The sequence below is a fragment of the Aphelocoma coerulescens genome, chromosome 5 (assembly GCF_041296385.1).
Source record: "Aphelocoma coerulescens isolate FSJ_1873_10779 chromosome 5, UR_Acoe_1.0, whole genome shotgun sequence".
In the NCBI taxonomy this organism is placed as follows: Eukaryota; Metazoa; Chordata; class Aves; order Passeriformes; family Corvidae; genus Aphelocoma; species Aphelocoma coerulescens.
The window spans coordinates 14,265,612-14,289,665 of NC_091019.1; the positions used below are offsets into that span (position 1 = coordinate 14,265,612).

Consider the following 24,054-nt stretch of genomic DNA (forward strand, 5'->3'; position numbering starts at 1 on the left):
GATTTGCCTGGGTGCTCCCTCGTCTTTGGAGCACGACTCCCTCAGGTGGCGCCTCTCCTCACGACATCTCAAAATCATCAAAAGATTTCCAAATAAATGCGTTAAAACGTGCGGATTTTCCCCATACTTGAGGGAAACCAATGTGTAAATCCAAATTAATGTTACACGACTAGCTCAGCTGGTGTAATACTGTTGATGCGTATTTATAATTTTTCAGCCAGAGCCGGGCCAGCTGTTTTCCAGTTAGGTGAGTGTTTTTAATGACAAATACTGAATCTGATAACATTGGAGCCTGGTCTGTGTGCTGTGTGAGGGATTCAGCCACACGGAGATGCAAAGTAAAAAAGGAATTACACAACTGGGCTCCTAAATTGTGTTTTTCCAATTATGATGGCAGACACATAGCATATTTGGATCAAACACAGCAAGCACAGTAACCTATGACGCACCTAGGTCATTTTTGCAGTTGTACCAAGGGAAAAAAGAGGACTAAAAGATCTGTCATGTTTCTACTGAGATGATTAAAAAAAACACCAAACCTGTGACATTATTTACACAGCCTAATAAATCCTAAAGCAAACATGATTTTGTCCTATAGCCATCACCCACAGAATACACAATTTTGAATTAATTGATAGTCACAACTATAAGGCATTAAATTAGTTAATTTTATTTTTAAAATAAGTATGAATTACTATAGCATTATTCTAGTGTTATAATGACACGGGAGGTTGGTGTCATTATAGTGGTAATGACTAGATGACTTGGAGTGTTGCCTGTTTTGTGAAGCCAGAGTAAGTAGGATGTTTAATTATTTAACATTTTGAATGTGAACTTCAGATTTTTATTTATGCAGTAATTATTCAGAACTGAGTTACCTGCTCCAGTGCATTGTAACAAATATTTCTCCTATTCTTTGAGTAGAGTTGTTCCATAAATACCTTTTGTAGAGAAACATGGCAGGAAAGCACAGTGATGTTGAAATTTATAGGAGGGAGAATGCATTTTTTTCATTAAAAACATGCCAGAACCAATGTTATGCAAAGCCAGGTGCTAATTAATAGAGTTCCTAAGCCTAATTTTCTGATTTATAGGCTGATTTTTCAGAAATAAACCACTTTTTTAGATATTTTAGTTAATGCCAAAGCTATTTGGACTGAAAAAGGCAGCCTATTCCTGAGGTATTTGTTCACCAGTGTCTGTAGAAAACTAGATTTCCTCATGGACAGAAAACTAGTTTTAATGAAAGATTTTATAGGGCCAGACCTTAAGAATATTAAGACAAAGTTAAAGAGGGAAAACAATTCTTTCTTCCTGGTACAAACCTGCTACACACATTTTAAATAGCTTAAAATTTTATTACTATACTATTGGCTTTTATATTGTTTAGAGCAGGAAGACTCCTTTTTTCCCCCCATATACACTCATAACAATGAGTCACTATTGGCTATATAAAATCTCTTTAGTATGTAAATTATTGTTCTAGTGAAAAGAGATTTTATTTTCACTTTATGAGTGCTTAGGGACATTTCAAGAGAAGAGGCTTGTTTTATCCTGCTGTCTTTTCTTTTTATTTCACTGGATTTTATTACTGTGTAAATTTAAATTACTACTTTTAAGCTTGGATTGTTAAGAAGATCTTGTTAAACAAGAAATACTTACATGAATAAAGATACAGCAAATTGAACTTTCACTTATCGTATATGTTATATACAGTAAAAAACAATCTCTGAAAACTTCATTACCACATGGAATAATAAGCCTTTTCCAGGAATGAAAATTGAGCTTAACAAAGCTACTTTAATAACATAATAAAAAAAGACCTCTACCTACCTGACCACTACTCTTTACAAGTAAATTACCATTTATGCTTCAGGTGCATGTCCTTAAATAAACAAGCCCCAATTGGAAACAGCTGAGTGGTCAGAGCAGGATATTTTAGTAGCAAAATATCTTTATATTTGATTTTTAGGAGAAAAACTTTGGCTGTAGGTAGGGTAGTGGTAGAATGCACTGGAGGGGGGAGGCTGGCCAGTACCATCAGAACTCATTGATGTACTCTAGGCCCTGGCACAACATGTGTATGTTGAAAAGGTAGTAAGCAGGTTTAGTAAACTGCTGGGCTGGTTAGTTTAAAAAGTGCTAAAAATGGGTTTAATGAGTGTAAATTTTCCTATTAGGTAGTTTAATATTGTGCTGGTTCCAGAGGCTACTGTGTTAGCTGTGTATCTCAAACTTGTTACTTTAAGGAGTTAGGATGTTCTGTCCTGCTGGTAAGGAATGCTGAAGTAGGCCATATTAAATGGATTTTGAGCAATGTTATGGGTTTTCTTTTCCTACAAAACAGTATGAAGTGTAACAAACCAGAGCTGTAAGAATGGATGATTCCTCTAATTTATGTTAATGTTTCACTGGAAGGTGTTGTGTTTTGGCAGACCAAGAAATATTTTGTATAGCTATGAAAAGCTGAAACTTTTATGCTGGATAAAAGGATTAGGAACTTTTGGTACTGCTTTTTGTTCATGTTTCTTCAAATGATTGTGCTTCCCTTATTTTATGTGATAAATATAATTATGTTCTCCTGAGTTAGATGGTCACCTAAATCTACAGAATTGTTTGGTTTTTGTTAGGTTTTGCACAGATAGGCATCTACCACCTCTGTAGTGCATTTAGTAGGTATAAAAGTGTGGTTTAAAAAAATTAATCAGAGAAACAGTCCAGTCGTGGGTTTAGAAAACCCTAGAGAGGCAGCTGTAAGGTGCAGGAGACTTTTGTTCTGTCCCCTGTGGGGCTAGAGGGAAATGAATAGTGCCATAAAAAGTTAGCAGTACCACTGCAATTCTATGGAGTTAGTTTTCTTAATGCTTAAATCCTCCTCAACTTTCTAAATATAAAGCTGTCCGTGCAAGTACAGTATCATTATTGCCACCTTCTGGCAAGCACAAGGATGATTCCTATTCACAGTCACTATCCAGCGTACTGTTTACAGAGGATTTGGGCTCACACTCTGGAGTTCAGTATTTTCTCTGGTTATAGCTTTGCATTTTCCTATTGAGTCATCTTTTTATCTGTGGCTTAGTGTTTTCCAACATGTCAAACGTGTTACTTGTCCCATGAAGATGTGATTGATAAACACTGAGTTGTTCAATCATAGATTTTATTTCAATGATAAGCATCACATATACAAAGAGTTACTGGGCAAAGGCCAATTTTTCTCCCCCTTGCCTTTCTCTTCCTGGTGAAGGCTGTTTTTAGGGATTATGCATCAGCATTACAGGTTCAAAATGCATGTCAGCAATTAGTAGGACAAGTGAGGATTACACAAAAGGCTGTAGAGGTATCAGATGACATTGCAGTGCTGAAATGTAAAGAACGAAGGTATCACTGATTTTTAGTATAGAATGTTTGCTCAGAAAATTTAGTGTCTTTAAGACTTTAAACAGAGTTACACCTAGAGAGAGATATTATTTTTTTATTAATTTACTTATGATGACTTCAGGATTTTTGCCATTCTGTATCCTCTCTCTTTTAGAAATACTTGGTTTACAAAAGCTCACACTTGATCAGAGGAAAACTGAAACGGAACAAAAGTTTGGGGTGGAGACTACACTGATAATTCCATGCCAAAGCTTTCTTCCAAGAGGACTTTTGAGTTCTGATACCACGTTCTTTGAAATGAACAGTACATTTCTAACACATTAAATTATATTAATGCTTCAATGGAAATACTAGTAGCTAACCCAAGAACATTGAGATCTCGTGTCTTCATCATCCTCTAGTCTTTTTGATAAAATTAGCATACCGGAAATGTTGAGGGTTTTTTGACAGGTACTTGGCCATAAAATGTTGGCATTTGATAATGACTGTTGTTTTTCATAAAATGCTTAGAATAAAATACTTTCCCAATTCAATAAAATGTTACTTTTGTACTGAAAATGGAAAGAAAAGACTACAGAATAAATGTAGAAATCAGTGTCTTCTTATAGTATAATGGTACTTTTGAAAATGTTAGAAAGTAGGGGAGGAACTTCATCTTACTTAAAATAGATGTTCTTTGTGTTATATCCCTATTAAAACAATTCTTTGCATTCTGAAATCTGTGCATGCTCTCTAAAACCCAAGTTTTTAACAGAAAGCTTAAGGAAGGGAAAATACATTATAGAAGCAAGGACTTGAGTGCAGAAGTCAGTTCCAAAAATAACAGAGAACACTTGTGCTGATTCTCAGGAAGGATGAAGCCTGAGAACCAGCCTGAAGATGAAGAAAGCTTTTGGGAATATGTCAACAAATCTTTCTCTGTTTCCTGGAGGTGACTGGTTGTTCTAACATCCTTTTCATTAATGTGATTTATAATATAAACTATATACTGACTTCCATGCATAGGAATTAAATAGAAAAAAACCCTGATTTTCATGTATTTAACATCCAAAATACTTTATCTGGTAATTTAGTTTTTTCTATGTCTCCTTTATTTTTTTTCTCTTACAGAACTCTTTCTACTTTCATTTAAGCACTGAAAGGGACAATGTTTAAACAGATCAACATCCTTACTTTTTTTGGGCAGAGCTCTATCCTGCCAGATGAGATTGGAATGGTCTGTTCAATAGCCTATGAATGCAAATATTCACTGATCTAGATAAAAACCAGTAAAGTTGATATGAATCTGTTTTGCATCAATCAGAAATCTGCTGGAAATATAAAGCCTATTTCTAACATTCCTGAAAACATGGAGAGCAAAAACCCAAGTCTGCGTGAGCACAAGGATGAATGTCCTGGATGTTGCCACCATCCTGGATGGGTAGGATTTATATTTTAATTCATTAATGCTTTGGATTTCCTGCCTGTGTAGATGTTCTGAATAGGTAAAGTTTAAGGTGTAAACAGGAGGCCCCACCTGTCTTTTTAATAGTTTTTTTGAGTAAACCCTTAAAATTATTAAAAACTTACTCCCCAACCTTTTAAGATTTTTTTTTTAATTGGTCAGTATATTTTGTATACATTTAAAATAATAAACTGTAAGTAACCTAACTCTTCTATCTATTTACCTACTCATGAACTGAGATTTCATGGATGTTTCCCTTTACCTTATTGGAAGCACTGCTGGAATACATAGCTATAGCTTGACTAATATTTACTCATAACCACAGCATTAATTATCAGAGATGCTGGGACTTTATTAAGGTTTACTTTATGTTCTCATCAGTGTGTTTACTTTTAATTTTGCTCGTCCCCAGTGTTTCATTAACATTTCTTACTTTTCAGATAGAAGTCATTAATTTTTCTTGGACACACTAATAACTTCTGATCCAGGGGAAAAGACACTAAATCTTTATATGGGAGAGAAAAAGAGTAATTATAATTTCTTTCCCCCTCGAGATGGAAACTAATATTCTACTGGATCTAATTACAAGTTGTAAAGTAGGAATATTATATATAATTTATTTCATCCTAGGAAGAAAATGTGCACTTTTAAAACTTGGCCTTTATGCCAATGATTCTATGTCATGTCTTAACATGCATCTTGCTAATAATGCAAAACTATTTTTTATCATCTTACATTGTGGATGAAAAACATTAATCAGATTACTTTAAAACTCCAGTGTAATAGCACACTGTGTATCTAGCTATTAATTTAAGAAATGTCTGTTTTGTGTTTCTGCCTAGCGCCTGATGTGTTTATATCCACATTTTGCTTGGGAGGCCAGGGACATTTTGTTCAGTGATTTGAGAAGTGATGTGGATGGATGCCATGCTTGAAGCCTGTTTTCGTATCTCCTATCAACACGTGAGTTTGCAATTAACTTGATCTGTGCAAGTAGAGCCATTGATTCTGGACTAAGCAGAAGCCTGGCAATCTTCTTGAATTAAGGCCTCACATTGGAAGAGAACCAGGAAATGTTATCAGCCAGAAGCAAAAGTTATTTTAAGATGCAAGGAGGTACTCTAAAGAATGTTTCACTAGATCATTTGGAACCTATTTCCACATGTTGCTTGGGGTAGATGTTCTTGCTCAACTTCTAAAGCCATGTGGCAAGGGAAGAGGTACTCTGAGGAATGGTCACTAGATCATTTGGAGCCTATTTCCAGGTATTGCTCTGCGTAGATATTCTTGCTCAACGTCTAAAGCCATGTGGCAAGGGGATAATGGTGGTGTGTGAGCAGCAAGAAGTATTAATTTAAAAGTAATTTAACTGAGAACCTGTTAAATGCATCTTCCCAGAAGCAGGTAACCACACTTAAAGAAAAAAATGTACAGCTGTGGGTTTTCAGGGATTCCTTTCCCCTTCTCACAGCATCTTCTAGAACTGCTATTCCCTGATAAGTCATGGTGGTTATACTGGGAGATGTTGGCTTTAGTATTCTTGATCCATGTGGTTAATGGAATCTAGGCACAGCAGTAGCAAGCTACTACACTAGAAATGCTGTCTTTGAACTGCCTGGAAATTCTGGGATTTGTGCTTAATAGAACAATATCTACCATCTCCAAAGTGAGTAAGATGGAATAATGTAAGGAAGGAAATCATTGTCTCTCAGTAAGGTGCATACGGACGTGTGCCTGGAGTTCTGAGCTGATTTCATTTGCCAAAGCAGTCAGGTACTGTTAGTGCCTTGTAGCCCTTGCTGCTGGAGCTGCCATCCATGCTTCAGGATGTTTATAAATAAAACCATTCCTAGCTGCAAGCTCAGCCTGCGATGTAAAGTCGTGTTTTTGCTGGCTTGCACATTTAGCACTAAGAGAGCTACTGCTGGAACTCAGTCAAGAATTCTGTTGGTTCAGAAGTCAGTAAAGAAACTCTCAAGACTATGTTGCCTCTGCAAGTATGAGTAAAAGTTTATTTATACCAGTCAAGTGACTATACATGCATACAGATCAGACCATTCAAATGAAGAGAGGTACAGCTTTCACACTTGACTCCTTCTTGTTATCTCACTGGGCTCTCCTTTGCACCTTAGCAGATTATTTCGTAATTTCAGGGTGCACGTATGGTAATTCATAATTTGCTGGAAACACAAAACTTCTAAGAGAAACACCTTTAACTAGTTAATAACTAATCATTGTTTAGGCATAATTCCTTTGTGTTAATCAAATATAATACAATTCAAGCAACAAACCAGATTCATCCATTTTTACTCAGATGTTCTTCTAATATTGAGTCACTTTTTAACAGTGCCAAGGGTCATTGTGTTTTCTAATATAATCTTAAAGAAACAGGTCTCTTTCTTAATTTATCTGTGTATTTTGTGCAGTAGCTGTACCTAAGGAATACAATACTGATAATCATCTGTTTGAAACTGTAGTGATGGAAACCTTTCAACCCTTGTGGTGATCAGTTTCATTGCTTAACTTTGCTGTTGGATTTTTTTCAGAAAGTTTGGCCTGAATTTCCCTTGCTGTTCTGTCCCATTCATCAGTACACAGAAAAAGATGGGGGTTTACCTTTCTTTAGTGTAATTTTTATTTTCCATGGGCATGTAAACAGACCATTTCTTTGCAAGCAGATGTTTATGGAAGGTATTTAAACACTGTGAAGGATACATGAAATCCTTGAATTCATGTACGTGTGAATGGCAGTGTCATTTCTGCAAATATTTTTCCCAATATCTTACCTCTGTTATGAAAATACTTGTATAACTTGCCCTCAGAAAAGTTCAATCATGGTGATTGCTAATAGGCTATTATTCCTGATTAACTAGGGAATACAGTCAGTTTAGCAGGAATTCTTGCTGGCCATTGAGGCTGTAGGAATACAAAAGAAAAAATAGCTGGTTTTAGCAATGATGTCTAAAATAAGAGAAAACACTTCTGCAGAGCACTTCAAAGCTTGGAAATTAGTCTAAAAATTGGAAAAAGGAATAATTTTGCCTAGAAATTAAATTTAAGTACACTGAAAATTTTAAAGGGAGAACTTTGACTCTCTTTTGCAAACCTTTATAGCAGTTTTAATAAAATTTAATTCTCACACAACTGAGAAACTTCTAAAATAGCCAGTCATAATCCTGACAAGTATTTGGAGAAGCTGCCTTTCTGTTGTTTATTGAAATGTTTGTTTTGTGTATACATCCCTTTTAACTGTGTCTTAAAAACCATTTCGATGTTGCCCTCCTAAATACACTCTGCCAAGGCTGATGACAATAAATTACACCAAAATCCTCTCCTTACTAGGGATTATAATAATTATTTTTTTTTCTATCACTTGCACAGTTTTGTATATGTAAAACTACAGCTCAGACGGCTGAAGATGAATGGTTGCTAATTCTGATATTCCAGGTTTGAGAGGTTTCTCTATCATATCCTTTTAAATCTCCTTCAAGTTACCTGCATGCACCTTCTGTTTCTGTAGCAGGGAAGGCTGATAGTTCTTTTTGGAGGTTTTTATGTGTTCTGGGTAGGATTTTTCTGTATCTCTGAAGGCTGCTGTGAAGTATCCTGAATTTTAATGGCAGAGGGAGAAGAGAGGTGCTTTGACCTTAAATATCCAGACAGTTTCCAAACTGACCTGGTAAAGGTGCTGATCACTTACATTCTCTGCCCTATGCTGACTGAAAATGAAACAAGAACGTTCTGCAATTTTCCTTCCTTCATTTGCAGGAAAAGTGTTAACACATTCCCATAACATACCCTCACAATTTTTCCATGCAAAGAGCCAAGCAGGAAAACATCAGCAGGGGGCACTATTGAGTTATAAATAGAATAATAACACATTGACGTTAAAAAAAAAAAAAAAAAAGAGGTGTTGCCATGTATTTTCAGTTTCCATTCATCGAATCACAGCATAGTTTACAATGAAAGGGGCTCTGGGGGTCATTGGGCCAATCACTGCCTCAGCGAGCCAAATTCAAAGTTAGATACAATTAATATGGCCATGATAATGTGTGTCTATGTTGTTGGATCGTCTGTAACAAGCTGCAATCAGATTCAGTTTTTCTCCGAACCACTTTTGTAGCCGTTTGTGAGGCTGGATGCAGAGCATGCCCAGAGCTGAAGCATAGTTATTTCGTATGACTAGAAAAAAATTGTGTAACCGTTTCTGTTTCCAAAGCCAATAAATAGGGTTTTTTTTAAATGACTGCTCCTCAGCTTTAATAATGATAGGCAAGCATAACAAAATACCTTAGTTCTATGAGTATCTTGTTTGTTACTTTTGTAAGGCAAGATTGACCAGCATGGCAATATCAATGTAGATGCTGTTGAAGCAGCATATGGTTGATTGATGGGGTTTTTTTTAAATTATGGTTTCTATAGTATTTCTTACTCCTTAGTACGATTTTATTTCTTTCCAACTACTTTACTGGGGAGCTGAGGTAGACAGCAGCAGGAAGAATTTACAAAAGTGAATACTGCTCTCATGTTTTAAACCTTTTTTCCAAAAGGTGTTGTATTGAATGTGTGGATAGATTTATAGAAAGCAGAGGCTTCTCCGAATCAGTGAGTTTTATTAAGGAATTTTTTTCTTGTTTTAATATAAACACAGTCCTAGCCTGTCATCATGACTTGAATTAATTCCAGTTCCTTTTTTCAATCTAGTTGCTTATATTAGCTAAAATTTTATTGGCTGAAATGGTAAACTGTTGAATTTTGTAGGATACAGCATTTTCCTTTAGCTTATCCAATTCTGCAGTGCTTTTCAAGTGTTTTTGTGACGAAATTGTAGACTTCCAAGCTGAGGAACAAATGTCTGTTATAAAATACTAAACACAGTGCTACTTTAGGGAGTTTACTGACACTCATGTCACATTAAAGAACTTCTGATACTTCCTGAAACCACTGGGATGCACTAATAATTTGTATAATGGCCTTAAAGCAAATGTTTCACTACTGTCTTCAGTCTGAGAAGCAATGCTGTTACATCTCTGTCTAGTTTTCACCCTTTTCTTTGGACTAACTGTTAGTTACAATATTTATTCATACAAAATAATGTGATTTGACATATTAAGTAGGACTACTAAAAAGGGTAACATCTCTTTTTTTAAATTCTCTTTTCACTCTAAGAGAAGTGAATGTTTTAGGTATTGTTATAGTAACACAAATGTTTGCCTATCCCTGTGAATTTCAAACTAGAACAGCTCCTAAAGATATTGTTAGCCTCTTAAAAGCACTTTCCCTTCTCAATTAAATCAACTGTATTTGAATGCTGGTTAGCTAAAATTTTAGCTCCTCTCAGATGCTGAGCTGCCCCTTTAACACAAGCAGTGGGGTTAGTGAAATGTCAGTTTAGATTCCTGGCAGCTCTCCAAACAAATTAGTTTTAACAGGCAAATGGCCTCGTGAGCCACAGGCAGTTATGAGTGTTGCTGTGTGCTATCCTTGCAGGATTCAATACCAGCTGGTGTGGAATTCCCTGGAGGTTAGAGAGGGCTGCAGGGGCTGAGGTGGAACTGCTCTGTTATCAGCACCCAGCAGAGCCAGGGTATGGTGAGTGTTTTGATTGTGGTCAGAACTTGGGCAGGAATTACGTGCTCTCCAGTGCCTCCGGTTCCTGGAGCAGCACCAGCCGGATCTTTCTGTCACTGTTAAAGTGTCTTCTTGGTGTAACAGTTGGAGGCAGCTCCAAACGAGCAGGCAGGATATGTTGATCACTGAAAAGTAGTTTTTATCTTTGATGAATGGGAATGTTTGCCATGTAGGAAGAATACAAATTCAGAAAATATACTCCCAACTAGAATGGTATTTAAAAAAACCCAACAAAACAATACTTTTAAAAGTTCTGCAATATTCCTAGTTTCAAAATGCTGAAGATCTCTTTATTTTTCGTTTAGGTGGCATCAGCAAAGCTTTTATTTTTTTCTATTTTATTTCAAGACTAAAGATTGCTATTAAACACAGCTGAGTAATACAAGCTGTCAAACAGAGGTAGGCATGACCATCTGTGAAGGTAATGTGATGGCTGAGTGTGGTGGAAGATGGTGGTATGGAGGTAAGAAAGTGCTTGTGTAGTGAGTTTTGAATGATGTGGAAGATTTGGGGCACACTTTAAATCAGTTTAGGACAACTGCTAATGACAACACCGTCTTTTCTGAATGCTGCCCCAGACTGTAGAATGGGCTTTAAACAACAAAAATTCACAGCTGGGTGGTCACAGCAGTGCCAGTGTGGGAAGGGCTCCTACTGTAAACCTGTATATCTCCTGCAGAAAATGTAGCTCAAAAGGGGTACAGGGGAGAATGATGAGGGACTGACCAAACCTTAAAAATGTGGAAGTTATGAATGGCCTTTGTTTAAAGGGTTGCTCTTGCCTCCCGGTGGTGACCACCACTGTAAACAGCAGCACATGTGGCATTCCTGCTGGCAGTGCTGCTTGCAGTGAGTGTTTGGAGTGTTCTTGGTGAAAAGGAATTCAAAGTCACTCATTGGATCATCCAGCCACTAAAAGGTGAGATACATGAAATTATGTGGGAATAAGCTGAGTTACACCCAGCAGACTGCAAAAGGCACAGATTCCTAGTGCTTTCAAGAGAAAGGTACTACACCTACAAAGCAGTAAGTAGTGATTTTAGTCACGACTTTGTGATGTCAATGTTACCCTGACCGATTAAAATCAAGCACATAGCACTACAGATCCTTCATGTAACATCCTGTGTTTTAGTGTTCCTCTTCCTCCCCCCACTACAAACCCTAGCACATTGCCGTCAAATGGCTGCCAAGCAATTTTGGACTTGCATAATGAGATTCTATTGTGTATACTCTTAAAAAAAAAGGTAGATATTGCACATCATTGTCTAGTTTTATAAGACAAGTTTTACTTCGCCTTCGTAGCAAATTAGAGTGGAGTTTTGTGATTTTCTTCTGTTACCATAATATTGTAAAGTTGCAATTCTTTGCTGACTTTTACCATCAGGATGACCAGTTGCTCTCTTGCTTAGTTTATATTCTGTTGCTATTCTAATGGGATGAGTGAAGAGAAGAGGATATTGTTTATTTTTACTTTCCTCTGTAGGGCTTTGGTTTGTGACACTTCGCTGTGAAATTATCCATATGTTTCCTTAAGAATTTTCAAGGAAGACTTAAGTTTGCTATTACACCAAAGAAGGATGACATCCAAGGTGCTGCTCTTGTTTTGGCAACCTGAATTTAGTTCCAAAAAATCTGTTTAAAATAAAATCAGTGGGATTTATGTCAAGGTTGTTTAAATGCTTTGTACATTGTGGAACAAGTTAGAATGAATTTAAAATCCTTCATTTCCCCAAATTTATTCTGAGCCTCTAAAGAAAAAAGAAAAGGTGATGGAAGGGAATTTCTTATAAACACTTGTAGGGGCACTTATAAACAGTGTTTCTTGAATTCCTGAAATTGAAAACAATTGTGTGTAGTGCATCTTCCCAAATCCATGCAGCTAATCATCTATAATGAATTTTCTAAAAGCAAGCAGATATGATCAGTATCATAAGAGGAGCTTTACAAGGATGGTCTACCTCTGATCTGGAAACAAAATTGGTAGGAATTTCCCATTTCTTTTCGAAAGACTGGCAATGGTTATAGTGGATTATCTATGGGTTCTCTTACTAGGGATATGTGGACAGAGCAACTGTATAATGGAAGGAAACAAGCCTTTTGCCTTTCATTCATTCATTCATTTATTCGTTCATTCAACTGTTTTTAAGAAATAATAATTTGCTTTTATGGCTATATTTTCAAAAGGAAGGCCAATGGCATCTTGGCCTGTATCAGCAGTAGTGTGGCCAGCAGGACCATGGTGGTGATTGTCCCCTGGTACTTGACACTGGTGTGGCCATAACTCAAGTGCGGTGTTTGGTTCTGGGCCCCTCACCCTAAGAAAGACATTGAGGGGCTGCAGCGAGTCCAGAGAAGGGAAATGGAGCTGGGAAAGTGTCTGGAGATTCCCATGAGGAGAGGCTGGGGGTGTTCAGCCTAGAGAAAAGGAAGCTCAGAGGGACCTTATCACTCTTTACAATGACCTGAAAGGCCAGGTGGGGGTCAGTCTCTTCTCCCAGACAACCAGTGACAGGACAAGAGGAAATGGCCTCAAACTGCACCAGGGAAGGTTCAGGCTGGACATCAGGAATTTCTTCACAGAAGGGGTTGTTAAGCAGTGGGATGGGCTTCTCAGAGAGGTGGTGGAGTCACCGTCCCTGGAGGTGTTCAAGAAAAGAGTGGGTGTGGCAGTTAGTGCTCTGGTCTAGTTGACACAGTGGTGAGCAGTAAAAGGTTGTTCCTGATGATCTTGGGGGTCTTTTCTGATGTTAATGGTTCTATGATTCTGTGCTCCATACAGTGTGTATGTAAAATGTTATATGTAATGGAAAGGGTTAATATTTTGGAGGCAAGATTAGGAATACAAGATGCTTTACAGTCTGAGTGAGAAGAGGGCTTACATGGGATTTAAATGCTGTTGACTGTATGGCAACTTACTGCAGCCCCTGAAATTTAAATGCACACATGAACTAAGCTGGATGCTCAATAAGCAGCAATGTCAATGTTGTCTTACTGTGACTGCAAAAATACTAAGATTTTTATTACCATATTCACAAGCTTTTGTCAACTTTGTACAATTCTTGCATACAATGTTATATGCAGTGCTGCAAGTGTATTCATTTGTAAAATACAAACCTACTACTGAGCAGATGAGGGGGAGAAAACCACCAGGAAATCGATGAAATTCTGTGCTGTTTGTTTAGATGTTGCACCTTCTTGTTATGCTTATGAACCGCTAAGCAGTTTGTTAAATCCATTTACAAATGCAAGACTTTTTACTTGAGGGTGGCTGTGAGCCAAGGCCTGTGCTGGAGGGTAGGAAGTGACAAGCAGCTGCCTCTTCTGGTTAGAAGCTGGAGCCGGCAGTATGGAATAGAGTGTGGTGGCATCTCTTGGAGTGTGTGTCTGGACCATGTTTATCCCCTCCTTAGGTCAGGTCTGAGGAATGAGGCTGACTGTGGTTGAAGAAATGCAGCTTCTTAAAATGAGTTTGTGTCCCAGATGCAGAAGGTTTGGAAGAAAGGGACAACAAATCCGTAACAGCGTGGAAGGGGGAGTCTGGTTTGCTGTGGGCAGGCAAAACACAGGAAATGATACCTCATATATGTGAGTGATGGAGGTGGTGAGGAAAGCCTCTGAACTGTTATGGTCCAGGGAATTATGTACTGTTGTAGATCACAGTGCAAAGCACTTTCAAGGTGTTTACATATAAATAAAATTGTTTTCAAACGTATTGAGGTGGGACTTGCAAGATCAAAAACTTCTGACAGCACACAGTGAAAAATCGTAATGCTTCCATGAAAGCTTAAGGCCAGGCCAACTTATTAATCTTTACAAAAAGAAGCTTACAGCAATTATGTCTTAGTAGACTGAAATGTATGAAAAAAGAAGGCATTCAGAGAGCAAGAGAAGTGCTGGCCTACCTGAAGGCTCATCTGTGTCCCTCTAACCTACCATTTAGTGTAATAAAATATCTCCTGTATAGGAAATGGAGTACAAGTCCAAAATACCAGCAGGTCTAGTAAAGCTGACTGTGTTCTCTGTAGGGAAAAACATCTCGAATTCTCATTAATCATAGAATGGTTTGAGTTGAAAGGGACCTTAAAGATCACGTAATTCCAATCCTCAAGGATATTTGTCAGACAAGGATTTTAAGATGATGAGAGCACCTGGCAGCACAGCTAGAGCAATGTGTGCAGGCAATTGCTGTGGGTGAAGCAACAGATGCTCAGAGAAGAAGCTATTTGTGACAATAGCAACTTACAATATAATTAAGTGATGCATGCAGAGAAGTAGAATTACAGCTGAGAAGTTCTGAAGATTGTTGCTTTCCAAATACCACAAGGTACATGAAAGACATCAGTTTATCCATTTAGAAGCTTCTGTGACCTTTTGGGTACATTATATGACTTGGCCATAGGAATACTCAAAAAAAAGGGAGTAACTTTTAAAATCATAATTGACGAACAAGCCTGGTCCTCTGACTGCTGTTGAGTCTCATTTTCCTTTTGCTGGGTGTTCAGCAGTTGTTTAATTCTCACAATTCAACAAACAAACAAAACCAAAACAAACAAACCCCACCAACACACACAGGAAAATTACGTAGAATTTTGAAAAATTGCAGTAAGATTAAATTCCAATTTTTTTTAATTTTTTTTTTTTTTTTTTTGGTAAAGACAATTTTTAAAGCTTCTGTGTGGAATTCACTGGTTTAGAGTTGAAACTAAGTTTTAGTGAACTAAGCATTTGTGAATGGAGCCTATCATAATGGGATAAGTAAACACATCTTAATAATTTCATACTTAGCTCTTTCGCTGCCACTGCTGCCTCCTGTCCTCCCACCCCTTGCAGACTTCCTGACACTGCCACTTAGCAGGGTACTAATGAATGAGCCAAAAGACCTTTGTCTTCGCACTCTTCCATTGGCTGCATTTGGGTTTCAGTGATGAAACCCAGAGAGGAAACAAAACTCAAGAGCTCAACAGTCTGGCAAGAGTGCTGCAAAGCATCAGATGTATAAGGAATCCTATTACACTCAAGTTTTCCTGAGACAGTTCTTTCCAGACAAGTTGGGAGGGGTGGAGTGGAGCATGTTGTGTGGTTGGATTTCTTGGTTTGATTTTTTTTTTTTTTTTTAAATCTGAATTTGAACTGCAAAATCTGTAGCATGTTTGAACTTGAGCTCTTGTAACTCAATGTAAAACAGCAGTGTAAGGATTTTTCTGTGTATCAAAACAGTAGAGAAGGACAGCAATTAGAATTAAATGGGATTTTTGAAATCAGATACTGTTAGTTTATAACAAAGAAGGTTGATTTCTTTGTTTCTTCCTGTTTGGTTTGGGTTTTTTGTTATGGCATAAATATTTTTGTTGGTTTTGTTTTCCCAGGAAGTAATTATAGCTGTGTTTTCTTGCTGTTTTAACAGGATAATATTTCTCCTGGTCGTAGCTAGCATGGATGACTTTTTTATGGCAATACAATCATGTTACAGCAAGTGTAATGAAAATCCGTAGTGATGACAATGGTATTTGAGACAGTTTATTTGTAGCTGATAAAACACACTTTTACACTTATATTTTAGTTGTCCTTGCACGGGTATCTATTCACACAATAGAACACAAATGTGCTTCTGTTTTTCTAAAGGAAGCAGTTTGCTAGATAAAAACCATCTCAAGCAGCAAAGGGAGAAACTTAATGAACTGTTTAACTGCACTATTTTTTATGAGGGGAAAATGAGTCATAACTAAGGCAAGGGGAGAAAGAAATGCTGCACACAATAGCTGATAATAATTACAAAAAGTACAATGCTGATCTGGGGATCTGGCTGTTGAGAATAATACATTTAATAGCAACATTCCTTGCTAAATTCATCAGAATGAGTGTCAAAATATTTAATTGGGAATGCAGGCATTCCTTCTTGAAAAAATCATCCTGAAAGACCTTTTCACTGTGGACTGTGCATAAGGCTGGGAACAGGACAGTCATGTTCATGTCATCGGTCCCTTGAGGCTCTGCCCAGCTCTTGCTAAAACCAATGGCAAAATTTTTGCTGGCATCACTGAAGGGGATGGGGCCTCAGATATGTGCATTTTCCCCGTGAAGGTGGATAAATAACACTTACCTTCTTTTTTCCAGTGAAGTCTGAGCAGACTTACCTACATCCAAAAATGTCAGTTGTGAAATTTCTAAGTATCATTATTTTTTCTTCCTTTCTTCTTCTTCTGCTTCACCTGCAAGAGACCTACATCCAGTCAGGATCCATGTGTCTCTGTCTGTTCCTGGTGTAAATTTACACTGATTTCATTTAAATGTAGGATTACCCCCATTACATGTCAGCACATACAAAATTTGAACTTTCCTCCATATAAATTTATTACTTTCTCCTTAATTTTACAGAAGTTGTATGTTAGTGTTTGGTAGTGAAAACTGGATATTTACTTTCAAAGGGCAATGTCGAAAGGGAAAAAATTAAGATATACTTGCTCTTTCCTGTTCTGGCACATAAGGTGATCATAACAATGCTTTTGATGGAAAAATACTGTTAGGACAGATATACATACATGATAAATTACATGGTCTGAATTTTGATGGAGATGGCTTTTTGTTCTCCTCAGTTTTGCTTCTATTTAACATAAAGGGAAGCAATGCAAGCTTGTTCTTCAGTCATTTTCAGGAAAAAAATAGAACTTTGTTGTCGTTGCTTTTTTTCATAAACAAATCCAAACAACTTCGATAAATAATGGAGGGAGAAGGAGGAACAGGCAGAGTGCTAACTTATGATCATACTCACCCATCTGTGTTCTGTGACAGTGTTCCTTATTTAATTAACAGCAGGGCACAAAGATCATAACATTGTTGTTCCTGACATTATCAAATTAATGCTTTTTCTGTTCTGAAGAGCTGGCAGTCTAAAAACGCTCCCTCTTGATATATTTAGTCAGTAAGAATAAGTTGAGAGAAATTGACCTAAATAATATTATTAAGCAGATAGCTTTGCCAAGTGAAGCTGGTTTAAATATTTAAAAAAATGGAGATGCATTGTCAAAGGGACACAGATATTTGCTTCAGTCTCCAGAAAACTCTTTATGCATGACTTTGTACACAAATACCTAGAGGGTAAGGACTTCAGTAGTGCTGGATTAAGTCTAATCAACTACAATATAACAAATAGGTCATTGGAAAAAACCCTGTAAGGTAGCAAAGGTCTCATTCTAGATGTAAAATAAGCAGTTTTATGTTTCAGGGAGAAGGAAGATACTGTAAGAAGACACTTTTAATGAAAAGCTTATTGATTGTTCTATTTATGCAGCAAAAAAGATCTCAAAATACAGCTGTAATCTTGAAAAAATCAAATTTAACAAAGGATTTGTCAGAGCAATGTAGAAGAAAAGCAGAAAATCCCATTATTACTGAGACTGTGATGAATTAGAATAATTTTTCTGCCATCTTTTCAGGCCATGTGAACTTTAGTTTTCAAAATAAATCCAAATCCAAACTGAAGTGTCATATCTATTTCATACCAGGTAAAAACATTTAAGAGAAGTATTTAAAGCAGTAGAAGGAAAACTGCAGACTCAGCTCTAAAGGCTTCAAAGAGCTCAGCTGTGACTTTCTGATAGTGAAAAACTTAGGGAGGTTTCCAGAATGCCTGATGAAGGTCAAAATCCTTTCCAAGCAGTGATGAAGGAGAGCAGATCTTCAGCAGGTAGAATGTAGAAACAATGTAGAAATAAGTCTTCCACATAAACATTAGCAGATAAATATGTAAATATGTAGGACTTTAAGTATACTAAATAAGAATGATGCATCCAGTGAAATGGACAGAAGATGTTTCGTTTTCCTCATTGAAGCCATGATATGTTAAGGAAGCAAACAACTTTATGAATACATTTGGAAATTACTGATGTGCTGAGATGTTTTGAGCAGAGCACTCATGAAATTTAAGTAATTTGAAACTTGTATAAAGACTTCTATGTAAAACAAGTAGAGGAAAAGATTCTTTGAATAGGAGTACTTCTGTCCTGTCTTAGCAGGAATAAAAGATTGCTACTTCTTAACTATATTATGACATGTGAGTCATTATGAAACCTGCTTTTGTTCAGGTGAGAAAGGCAATAATTTTACCTTGGCAATGATTCCTTCAACTTTAAGCAGGCAGAAGAGTTGTCACAGATAGTGCATGCTACTGGTAATAACTGTATCCCCCACAAACTTAAAGCAAAACCTATTTTTAAAGTAGTCAAGGGCTTTATGGTTAGGTCCTCAGAAAATTTTATTTAGAAGGCTTTTTTCGCTTAAAGCCTCTTAAGCAGATGTTAACTGGTGCAGTTGCAAACTTGTGTTTATATGTTGTGTAGTTTATATTGGTGCCCTGAGTTTTAGAAACAATTACAACTAAAAGCCACTCTTCTGGCATCGTGCTGTCACCCATTGCCAAAGATACGTTTGTTTCCAGTGCTTTGGATTTGTATTATCCCTGTTTAAAAGGAAAGAGTGAATAACTTCTATAAGCCTTCAGAAATCTCTGTTCATGTCTCATGGCACTTGCTGGGCCTCTACCCGTGTTTCTCCCAGTCTTTCCCAGCCCTGTCTGTCCCTGGGAATCTTCTTAAGCAATTGAAATTTTAAGTTTTGGGGGAAATGAATGGAATAATTACATGTGGCTTCCTGGTTCTGGTTTTGCTTAATTCTTCGTGCATCATGGCAAAAGAGAAGCTCTGTTAATCACATTGGTGTCTTCCAAAACATCTCAGCCCAACATTTTTCTTCCCTAACCTTTCAGCTGGATAGGATTTACACAGCTGACCTTCTCACCTTTAAAAGAAAGTCTTTACTTGGGATTCTGGCACAAGTGCTAAGTATTTAAATGAGTGCTTGTATTACTTTTGGATCATTGTCCTCTGAAGCATGAGTAAACCTGGGAAGTAAAATCAATAGAAGGCAGAAGCACATAATAACAGAGTTTACAAAAACCAAAGCAAACACCACAATCCAGCTGATAGACAGGACTCATATTTCTGTTCTCAGTAGGTGTATTTTCAGAAATTACACTTGTTAAAAACACTTTCTTCATCAAGTCTTTCGGTTTCGTTTGAATTAAAGGCAGTCTGCAGGTAAGTGGGACCAGCTCTTGTTTTCACACTGTAAACAAAGGACATGTTTATCAGCACTTGTGTTTTTCACTGTACATTTTTCATACTGTGGAATTTTCAAAGCGTTTGCTGCTGTAAAATTCGGCTCATTTTGAAAGAAGAGCTCTAGAATTAACTGATTGTCCTGGTGGAGGCATAAATGGGGTGCAAAGTAAATTTCATGTGATTTTCTCATTATTTTCCTGAGTATGTTTTCAGTAAAATCGGCTTGCAACAAGTGTAAATGATAAATGAGTGTTCTGCTTTCTCTCTGCCTTGCAAGAAAAATGTAACAATATAGTACAGTTTTAATGTGTGAAGCACACTAATACAGTGCATTTTAGCAAGAACTTTAGACTTCTAGGATAACTTTTCATTGTATGCTCAGGTATCCAGTTTCCCTTTATCTTAAAATGAAGCTTCCATGTGTATGGTGTTGTTCACAGCAACTACACCCAATCTGTTCACTCACTTTGGATCTGTGGAAAAAACCAATATATTAGCACGTGGAATGGTTTGACCATTGGAAGAGCACTGTATAAGAAACAGGCAGCCTTCAGATATGCTTCAGTCAGTGCTCCTTTTGTGTATAGCAAACTTTTAGCCCCCTGGGGATAGATTTGCTAAGCATCAAACCAATTTCTCACATTTTCTGATAGAAGTCACATTTCTGAGTTTAACAGAGAGCAGACTTTGAATTGGAAAAATAGTTATCTAATTAAAAGCTGAAAATCGTGATTCAGGAAAGTGGAAAGTTAGTTATTCTGAGCAAAATAGTCAGAAAGCTGAGGAAAAGGAAATAAAGATAGATGAAACAATGAAGAATTATGTAAATCAAGAAATTGAATGCTGTTTGGGATGGCAGACAATTTTAGAGAAACAATTCAGGATCAGAACTCTTAATCATGTTTTTTTCAGCTAAATATATGAGGGATAGATGAGGAGAAAGGTATGGCTTTGAAGACATCTGGACTTGAATTACTTAGTGCACTGACATTGTAGCTGTCCCATCCCTTAGAAGATTTTTTTTTTTTTTAATGTGTTTAACTGCTTATTTGGAGATATTCAGTTATTTAAGGACTATATGATGTGGTATGGATGGTATAAGCCAAAAAGCCAGGTGTTGTAGAGCTTAGGCTCCTTGTTTCTGGCTCTGAACCCACACAGACTACATATAAAGTCTCTAAAATCATCTTTTGTGGTCAGAAATGTTTGGACATTGGGTAGGAAGGCTGAAGAGCACATGGCAGCAACTCTCAAGGCTCACTCAGCAGTTGTCACAGGTCAGCTGCTGGAAACAGTGAAGTATGTGCTCACCCACAGCTAAACAGATACTGAAACTGAACAGATTCTGCCATGTGGGGTAAAACTGCTCTGCTTCAACCTCAGAGAGGTACCACTGATCTTTCATCATTCATTAAACTATAATAAAACTCATGTATAACACCTTTTTCTGTGAACCAAGTCTTTGGGAGAAGTTTAAAATGTCCTAAGAATCAATGAATAATGTTTTCATATAAGATTATGGCAGATTGAATTTCGAACCAATTCTCAGATGCCTTTGTCATTCAGCTGATGTAATGGCTGCTTGATTTCCTTTTTTAGTTGCTTGCTACTTCAAAGCACTTTATTGCTCTGTTCTAAAAATTCCATTAATTTATCTGTTGCTGCCTTTTATAGTCTGAAAAGAATGTCAGGCTTGCTGTGAGAAATGCAAGTACTGCAGGGAGGTGATGAAGCAGTAACTGCTCTCCTAAAGACTCAGCTGCATGCTCAGTCTTTTCTCAGGATTGCTTTTGGAAGTGCTCAAGGCAGAGCAACCTGTAAAACAATAGGCAGATGTTCTTCAGTTTCAAGTGTACACACAGGCCAGAGCTGATTGCTGCTGGTTGGAGCTCTCATCCAAGTGAGGTTTAGTAGAGGAATGTAGTGGTAGAAGACTGGAAACTGCTGCTTGTGGTTTGTTAGTGTTTGTGTTTTCTCCTCCTTTTTTCATGAAGTAGAAAGAAAATAGCCTTTGCATCTTGAATTTACTATTCAAGTCTAATTTATTGAATATACACTTGACTCTAATAACAGAAGTCAATCATCTTAGTAGTGTGGATACTGCCTGAAACCTCTGGGCACCACTCTTGAAGTGCCTTCTTTTTATCCATTGCTTTCTTCTTTATAACAATGCCACCAAAATACTCTGTATTACATCAACGGTTTAGGAGAACCTTGATAGAAGTTAGCTTTCATTTAATATGTGATCATTGGTCACAGTGACTTTAATCACTGACTCTGACAGCTGAAAGTTTTCACTGGTGTTTGCCTGGTATTTGAAATGCTGAAGAAAAGTAATCTTTCCTGGACTGGAAGTTTATGCTCCCTTGTTTTTGGAATTTCAACAGTAGTTGGAAAGTTCATTAAGTAATGCTCATTATTTTTGTGCTTCAGGGGCTGCTATGTAGATTTAGTTAACTGTAGTTAAAGAATTTAAATATTTTGTGCACACTCAACATAACCTTGTGTAACACACTCATATTTAGTATGAATTTAATAACTAATTTTTTTAACATTTCAGTGCAGGCTCTATTATATGTGTTAGTAGCCTCTATGAAGATAGCTCATAGAATCACAGAATCCTTTGGGTTGGAAGGGACATTAAAGATCATCTAATCCCAACTCCGTGCTGTGGGCAGGGACATCTCCCACTAGACCATGTAACTCAGATCCCCATCCAGGCTGGCCTTGAGAATCAGGGATGGGGAATCCACAACATCTCTGGGCAACCTGCTCCAGTGCCTCATTGCCCTTACAGTAAAACATTCCTTCCTAATACCTAATCTAAACCTACCCTCATTCATCTTAAGAGAAAATTAAAAAATCTTCAAGTACTTTAAAAGCTGAATTAAAATTAGCCTTGTAAAACTATAAAAAGAATCATTCAGCTTCCATCTATTCCTTTTTACTAGGCCATTGTAGTCTCTTTAGATGAGACATCTCAGCCATTTCAAGCAATCCTTGTATTTACAGAGATGAAATGGTGTGAGCTGTTCTGAATCTGTAGCAAAAACTGTTCTCCTTCGTGATTCATAATGAAAATATTCTTGCCCTTTCCAAATGCTAAAAGGGCATCCTCTGTGCAGAAGCTAATAAAAATGTATTTTGTTTCTGTTCACATGTTGTGTTTTGTCCACTTGGGCATCAAGAGATGTGTGTGTGTGTGTGTGTGTGTGTGTGTGTGCTTTTCTCTTCTGCTGTAAGCATGGAAAACGCTTTCAGGATTTCCTGGTCTTGTATCTTCAGTTTCAGCACAGTAATTGGGCAGTAGAAAGTGAGCTGGCAGTGATTGAGCATGTAATCAAACAGGGGAAAATCTTTTTGCTTTTTTGGCAAGGTAAAATGAATTTTGAAAAGGAAAAGAGAATTAGTGTGTGGACAGATGTGGACAGACTGTTCCAAAGCTATGCTTTGTCTGTGATTCCATAAGAAAAATCAGCACTGTGCATCTTTGTGTATCTGCAGGGCTCTGGTTTGTACATATCTGAAAGCCAAATTTATTCTTATGCAAGACCTGTAGTGTTAGGCTAGTCTCTTAAGCAGGCAAAATATAGTTAAGGGAACACAATCTGCTTCACCTTGTGCATTTAAACCTATTTTAATTTGATAGTTACAGGGATGAAGGTAAGCTTGGGAAACGGAATGAGGACCCAATCTTCTCAAAAGAGGGATTTAGTTTCTTCCTTTCCACCTTACTTCCTGAAGAGTTTCCCTGGGGTGTTTGACTTTGCTTAAATGGATCATTGTGGGAAGACCAGCAACCTTAGATATAAACAGTGAGAACAGAAATTTCCTCTCCGTTAATCAAGTTGCTACATTTTAGGAAGAGAAGAGGATAGTTGTAACAGGTTAGAATTGACGGTAAACGTGGGGTGATACAGTGCAAGGAAACATAAAGTATTTATGTAGGTTACCGGCTCTGTTGTGCCTGTCACCTTAAAGCCTGTTTCTTACCAGAAAGAACAGTATTTCTTCTAGTGTTTCTTTGCAGACAGTGAGGTCATTGCATGGTATCTAAGGCTGAGAATTAAATCTTAGAGATAATGAGTTTGAATGTAAATATGTTACATTTATGCATCCAAAAACCAAAATGCAAGATGCTTTTTTTTTTTTTTTTTGCTTTGTACAACAGTCAGTTTGAGGTCTGATTTGACCAAGATATCTAGATGGACAATTGTTCATTTGTACTTTGCTGCAGAGTAGCATGCTGCCTCGTTTTCCCTGTCAGAGGAATGGTGTCACTGCTGAAATCTTCAGAGCAGTTGCTCACATGACCACTGAAATAAAGGGAATCCAAAAGCTCTTCATTACTGAACTCATGCCTCATGGTATGGTTTAATAGAAGTTTGGCTTCTGCAGGGGGATTAGGCTGTGCAGTTGCAGAAGAGTGGAAGCCAAGGTTTTGACTTATGGTATTAGGAATCTATTAAAATGAATGAGTGGACA

The 24,054-nt window shown here is 37.2% G+C and overlaps 1 protein-coding gene across 15 annotated transcripts in view; it reads left to right on the forward strand.

The window, feature by feature from the left end:
* Positions 1–226: 226 nt before the first annotated feature.
* Positions 227–24,054, forward strand: part of IRAG1 (inositol 1,4,5-triphosphate receptor associated 1) — a 98,374-nt gene continuing 74,546 nt past the window's right edge. For 8 of the 15 annotated variants that reach the window (XM_069016716.1, XM_069016733.1, XM_069016735.1 and 5 more), the window contains exons 1-5: positions 1,980–2,094; positions 2,181–2,273; positions 4,228–4,309; positions 4,682–4,798; positions 5,665–5,785. The gene's annotated coding sequence lies outside the window, so the exon portion shown is untranslated. Of the gene's footprint in view, positions 248–1,967; positions 2,095–2,180; positions 2,274–4,227; positions 4,310–4,488; positions 4,595–4,681; positions 4,799–5,664; positions 5,786–24,054 lie in introns of those variants that run through there. The other 7 variants (XM_069016719.1, XM_069016722.1, XM_069016720.1 and 4 more) reach the window with 7 other exon arrangements.